Raw genomic sequence first — 7,372 nt, 5'->3', positions numbered from 1 at the left:
AAACAAATTAATTAAAAATAAGACTGAAAATTTGAAATTCTCATACCAATGTGGATAATTTATTACAATTTTTACATCTGTTTACACAAAAATAATAATATTTTTAGTCGTAACTTTTTTTTAATGTTAAATTAAATATTAAAAAATAAATTCCCATTCTTCTCTTCTTTAGGTGTGTGGTGATTGATTTGGATTTTCTGTTGTGGTCGAAAACACACCATATGTCTTTTTACACGAGATGATCAGTTGATCATCTGATGTCTTACAGATAAATTTGAAAAATTGTCAAACGTAAGATGATCATCTCTCGTGTAAAAAGAACACTGTAAAAGTTCAACTACACCTGAAAATCCAAATCCGTGTGGTGATATTGCTGTCTAAACAATTATGTTTGTTGGGAGTAATGTTAAAAATAATTAATTAAATTTATTATTAATATTATTATTCGGGTATGCTGCGGTGGCCATATGCATGGGGATTAGATAATGAATATATTATTGACCACAAGACCGGGTGAGCCGGTAGGAGGGGTAAAATAGTCCGGTAAGGTGGCCCTTAAATCTCTAATCCTTGGACCACTTCCTATTTCCTCTCAAATTCTTTGCAACCACCACTATGCCTATCTCTTAGATAGAATCTGCCACGTGGTACTATACATATTTTTTAATAATTAATTTTTTTCATCAAATACGATTTGAGTAGGTCTCTTGTGATACGATCTCATGAATCTTTATATGTGAGACTGGTCAACCCTACCGATATTCACAATAAAAAGTGATACTTTTAGCATAAAAAGTAATATTTTTTATGGATGACCCAAATAAGATATCCGTATCACAAAATATGACTCGTGATACCGTCTCACAATACGATTTTGTGTTATGAATCTCTAATCTGATTGGATTTATGAAAAATTATTGTTTTTTATTATATATATTGGACCGCTTCCACCGCTTCAATCACGTATGATCCCAATAATTTAGCTTCTATTACAAATCATTTCAATTTGCTATCCCTTAATCATTGTAATTATTGTTAGTTTCTATTATTACTTCTTTTTACCTTGTATATTGTACTTGTAACCATTATATTTACGTTGTTCGATAATGAATGAATAACAAAGAGGTTCACAAAGTTCACGATATATATCAACTGAGTTAATCCGTCTTATGAACATCAATATGTGACATCCGTGTCCAAAAAACTTACTCATTGTCATAAACTTGTGATAAACTAAAAAATGCTTAGTTGCGGTGCTATCAACTTTTGTTGTTTTTTGCTTCCAATCCGGCCATTGCATTTAAGGTAAAGCTTTTTTTACAGGGGAAGTTGGATTTGAATTTCACCATTGAATGTTGTGTGTTGTATAAGTTGATGGTTTGCTGATATGACTCGGTCTATGACTGATGTGGGGAAAAGGGAGGAGGTGCTTATGGTGCTGGAGTAACTAGGGGACAAGAGCTTACTGGGAAAGATTTTAGTGGGAAAGATTTAATCAAGCAAGATTTCAAGACGGTATGCATTACCTAAAACCATTTTCATCTGTAATCGTGAATTCTTATGGCTTGTGTTATGCGTTTTGATGACCTTTTTTATGCTTGAACAAGAGATCAATGTTTAGTTGAGTTAATTTGGTAGTTTTGTTCCAGTCAATACTGCGACAGGCCAATTTCAAAGGTGCCAAGTTATTAGGAGCAAGCTTCTTTGATGCGGATTTGACCGGTAGTTCCTTTGTTATGGTCCTTCATGTTTTTCAAGTGTAAATGTGTCACGTGATGTGCCTTTTATACTCATTAGCTTATGTTGGTTGAGCAAAGTTTTATTGTCAAGCAACTGATGAATTTGAATTACTCCATGAACATTTGAGTGTATATCAGTGGGAATTTGGTTAATAATCTAAAAATATCCTCCACTCATGCCTGGTCATATACATGCCAAAAGCTCTTATGAAATGTAACTATTGATAGACTGGATCTTCTGATGTTTGGTTATAGATAATAGTTTATCAAATCAAACCCCCTGTATTCATGCTTCGCCCTTTTGTTAGATTATGGTGTTTTACATCAGTTGAATCTTTTAATGCTTTCAATATTGTGTCAACAATTTTGTGTCCAATCCTCGAGAAACAACACTGAGAAAAAAGGACTAGGGGGAGTTCGAAAAAATTCCTGTTTAGTTTTTGGCGGGGTTGGGGATGAAGTTTTGACAAGGAGTAGGTAGAGATTGTATCCGTTGGAGCATCGTTTTCTCGTACGTACCAAGGAGCAACGGAAGTTTTAAAAAAATTGTTTTGACGTTCAAAACGTTCATTGAGCTTTGTATGATTTAAACCACTCACAGGGTGTTTTAGAATACTTTACATTTGTGTATATAATGCCGACTCCAACTATTCCGAATTTTAAGTGGAAATAGTCTTTGTTGTAATTATTTACGAACGTATGTTTCTGCTTCTTCAATCGTCTAATCAGGTCTCGTATAGATCGCATTAGATATCTAAACGAAATTTACGTCAAGATCCGGTGAGATGGCGGTGGCGCTACGGCGACGGACGAATGTACATCTACATGCCCTTACTAATGAAACATGGTCTTTATATCACAGATGCTAGTTTCAAATTCGAATACATATGGATTTTTATAGAGTTTTTAAAAGTCAAGTTTGAATAACACATGACTTTTTAAAATTTTACAAAAAGTTTATATTGAATTTCACTAAACTTTTATAGAGTATATATTGTCTATATTGAATACCTTTAGACTTTTAAACTCCATATAAAAAGTTATTAAAAGTCTAGAACCAATACATTAATGTTTCAATATATTAGTTTGATTCAACAGACAAACCATGGAAAATTGAGTTTATTATTGGCATTCACTTATTTTATGCGAGATGGAAATGGTTTTCAATTATTGACAAAAATATTCCCGTGATCTTCTTGGTTGATGAGACGTTATGTTCATTGAAAAAAATCATGGATATCACGTGTTATTAGAATAAACGTGACGTGAGCTATTAGATGCGCATTTGGCATTGTCTAAGACTATAGGCTCATGAACTCAACCGATGTTCTTCTTTGAGTTAAATGTATGGTTTTTCATTTGAATTATTATATATTAATATAGTAGGGCTGGACTATTCTCCAGGAATTGATATTACAAACGTTTATTGTTAATATTTTAAGAAGCCAAAGAAAATGCATTGGGAACACAACACGCTGAAAATGGCCAAATGAGAGACCACCACACCGCAAAGCTACCAAAAACACCTTTTGTAGCTTTCATGCATTCAATTCACGCTCATAAATCCACCCCTTTTTCTTCACAGACACACACACAATTCTCCCCTTGGAACACTGCAATGGAGCATCGTCAGTACGCTCCCACTTTCCCAAAATACTCCACGAGAAATCCTTCATCATTTCAAGAATTAGTGAGTTGCAAAGAGTTGGTTTGGCCTCCAAGAAGATTCTACAGTTGCAGCTTCTGCCGAAGAGAATTCAGGTCTTCACAAGCTCTTGGTGGACACATGAATGTTCACAGGAGGGATAAAGCAAAGCTCAAGCAACTATAATCCCCCAAGTCGTCCCCTTCAGATCAAAGCTCTCATATGCAGAAAGATTCGGCAATGTTCTTTCTCGACATTGATTTCAGGGGTCTGCAGATGTTTCCTTCTGCTGGTGATCATGAAATCCGAACAGTACCATTGTTCGAGGACGGTGAGTTGTTAGATGAGACAGTAGTGAGCTGTAAGAAGATCAAGAAAAGTGATCGTAACTTGCCATGTTTGCGAAGGGAACTGTTCACAGGTTGTAAGAAGATCACTGGTTCCGTGGAAGATGTGGATCTTGAGCTCAGGCTAGGATCAAAACCCCCCCTCCCCGCGGTGAAGTGAAATAAATAGGGTTTTTTGAAGTCGAAATGGATGCAGAGTACCGTGGACATGCATTAAAATTGAAGTTATATATATATATATATATATATATACTCACCAACCATATCAACCTCTGTGTTCAACAATGATGATAGAATACCTATTGGATATGAACAAACATATCAAAATTGTATATTCAATAGATCAGTGTTATCTTATTTGTGGATAGTAAGGTTGGCACAGTTGGTGGGCGGCTATAACATAAGATTTTAGCATCATTTATCTTGGAAATTATAAGGATATAATATCAATGTTACAGTTTCTCCTTTATCTCAGAAGTTGATTTTCATTAGTTTTTATTCATATATTATAATGCTTGTGTTCTACAGGCTTGTTCATGGATACAAACAAGTAACTTTCTATTCAATCATATGTTATAGACATACAATTTCAGTAGCAATCTCAAAGCTAACTGAGTATATATGTCGTGGATATTTGCAACATATATAAAATCTAGCAATATATATATACGTTGAGAATGCAACCAAAGTCCCACGTTAGAAATATTACAAGAGGAAGATAATGAGTTAATAAGATAAAATGATATCTCTATTAGTATGATACCTTTTTGATAAAGACTAGAAGCAAATATATGAAAGCTTGGGCTCAAATGGACAATATGTTAGGCAAGAACAATTACAGCCTTTGGAGAATCAAAATGAAAGTGATCCCGGTTCACAGTGGTATGTCGGCGACTATCAATGAAGAATCGTTCAAAGAAATGACTGACTCAAAGAAGACTGCGAAAATTGATTCAAAGGCACATAGTGCAATCTTATTAAGTTTAGGCGAAGAAGTGCTACGAGAAGTCACCGCCGAAGAACTGACTGCACTCAAGCTGTGGGAGAAACTTGAGAGTTTATATCTCAAGAAATCACTAGCTAACAGACTCTACTTAAATAAATCGTTGTACTCAATTTATATGGAAGAAAGAAATATTTAAGAAAGCCTATGGATGTCTTCAACAAAATTATTCTCGATCTCTCAAGATTGAAGAAGAGGACTATAGATTCTCATATTGAGCTCTCTGCCAAAATCATAAGAGCACTTTGTTGATACAATGATGTATGGAAAAGAAACACGCACCATTGCTGAAGTAAAATCAGCACTCAATTCAAAAGAATTGCAGAGGAAACATGAGAGCAAGGATGAACTCAATGGTGAGGAGTTGATGGTCAGAGGAAGATCTATGAAACGAGAATCAAGAAACCACAGGAGCAAATCAGGATCTAAGCCCAGAAGTAAATGGAAAATTTTCATTTGCCACAGAGGGCATTTCAAGAAGGATTGTCCGGAGAGAAAATGGAAGAATCAAGAAAATACCAAAGAAAGTGTAGATCAACTACTGTAAGTGACGGCCATGAATCTTCAGAAGTGTTTACAGCTGTTTCTGAACCAAATGACAATGGGATATTGGACTCATGATGTTCCTTCCATAAGTGTCCAATCCGGGAATGGTTGCATGACTTTGTAGAAGCTGAAACTTGATATGTACTCTTAGGAAACAATAAAGAGTGCAAGTAAAAGGGACAGGAACCATTGAGTTAAAGCTAGCTGATGGATGCAGAAGAACAATATCTGACGTCAGGTTTGCTCCAGACATGAAAAGAAACCTCATATCAGTGGGAATGCTAGATTCTAATGGTTTCAATGTCAAGGTCGAGGGAGGGACAATGAAGGTGTTGAAAGGTTCACTCACAGTGATGAAGAGATTATACATCCTGGAAGCAAAGACAATTGTGGGAGCCATGGATGCAATAGCTAGGAAACATGATAAAACCAGCCTCTGGCATGCGCCATATAAGCGAGAAAGGCCTTGTTGAATTGGGAAAACGGAACATATTAAGTGGAGATAGAATTCGAGAACTTAGTTTCTGTGAAGATTGCATCTCGCTGAGAGGATGTATAACACCATCCTTGAACGTGTGAGAAGCATGCTATCTATGGCATGTCTGCATCTAAATTTTTGGGCTGAGGCTGTGGAGATAGCTTGCTACTTGATTAATAGATACATCCCTCCGACTATACAAACTCAAGAATATTCTGGTGTACAACATATGCACATATAAGGCAAGATAAATTACTGCCAAGAGCCAAGAAATATGTGTTTCTGGAATACGCCGAGGGTGTTATGGGATAGAAGTTGTGGTGTGTTGAAACTGGAAATGAGAAATTAATAATAAGTAGAGATGTAGCTTTTAATGAGGATGAGTTTCAATTCAAAACTCTATCAACACCTAATGATCATATGCCAAACCAAGACAGTAACTTGCGACTACGATTGATAATAGTGTTGGATCAAAAGTTACTGACTCTCAGGACCAAGTGACCAACAGATCAAGACCAGTTATCTTCAGATAACAATGACTTCCATTCCACAATAAGCGGTATCGTTTATAGGAAACAGTCATGGTCTAAATCGATCCATGTGGGTAGAATCCTCGAATACTTAAAACGAAGGAGGTAGAGGCTCCCAATAAAATCCATGATGAGATCGAGCCAGACAGTGCTCTAAGTATTTCACATAAGGCATGCGGTTCAAACACAGTGGAGATGAGTGACCTCGAAGATGAACATATGAGATTTGAGGAGATTCCCTAACCAAGAGAAAAATGATTATCCTATTGAGGATATGATTATTGAGAATGCAACTAGTATCATATTGGAAACAGAAGGTGAAGAACATCAGCTAATAAGATGAAATGAGGTCTTTTTAGTAGAGACCAAAAGCAAATCCGTGAGAGTTTACTCAAAGTTGACAATATCATATAATTGTAGAGATATATGATTTATGATTTTCACTGGACGTGTGTATATTATATATATATATTCCATCCAAATATTTTTTTTTGCCTTTTTTAAAAGTTTATTAAATTTTTTCTTCATACACGTGTGTGTGTGTATTCAATAAAATAAAAAAATTGAGGGGGCGGTGGCATCCCCGCTCCGTCACTGTGTGTATGATGAGTACGTACGTTGTCCCCATCTATGAAGGTTGCAGAATTCAATCTGGCAATAATTTTATTATATTTTCTAATTCTTAAAATAGAAGTCTGATGGACCATTGACTTATAATCCAAACAATTAATAAATCTGAAAAGTAGGCATTTATTTATTTATATGGTAAATTGACGTAAGGAATATATTATATTCTTGGGATAGCATCAGGCCCAAATCAATTAACTGTCATGCCGAACACCGATTTACTGCAAATACCTACAAACATGTCATCAAAGTTTTCTAAAAAATAGTTTTTATTTAAAAAAAAAAAACCTGAAAGATAACTTGTGAATTGTGATACAAATTAGCTTTTAAGACAATCTATAAAATAATATTATTTTGTAATAAAACTAATATAAAATCTAAGAACAAAATATCTATAAGATTTGACACTTAATTTTTGTTATTTGACAATTAAATCTATTAAATTTTGAATTGTGAC

General features: G+C 35.0%; 1 long non-coding RNA gene across 1 annotated transcript; it reads left to right on the top strand.

The window, feature by feature from the left end:
- The first annotated feature begins 1,191 nt into the window (after positions 1 to 1,191).
- On the top strand, positions 1,192 to 2,026 carry LOC142548013 (uncharacterized). Its single transcript, XR_012820836.1, has 2 exons — positions 1,192 to 1,305; positions 1,420 to 2,026. It is a non-coding gene; the product is annotated as an uncharacterized LOC142548013 (long non-coding RNA).
- The last annotated feature ends 5,346 nt before the right edge of the window (positions 2,027 to 7,372 follow it).

Source organism: Primulina tabacum, chromosome 6 (assembly GCF_025594145.1).
Source record: "Primulina tabacum isolate GXHZ01 chromosome 6, ASM2559414v2, whole genome shotgun sequence".
Classification (NCBI taxonomy): domain Eukaryota; kingdom Viridiplantae; phylum Streptophyta; class Magnoliopsida; order Lamiales; family Gesneriaceae; genus Primulina; species Primulina tabacum.
The sequence above is the reverse complement of the archived record's forward strand: the minus strand, read 5'-3'. Positions and strand labels throughout refer to the sequence as shown.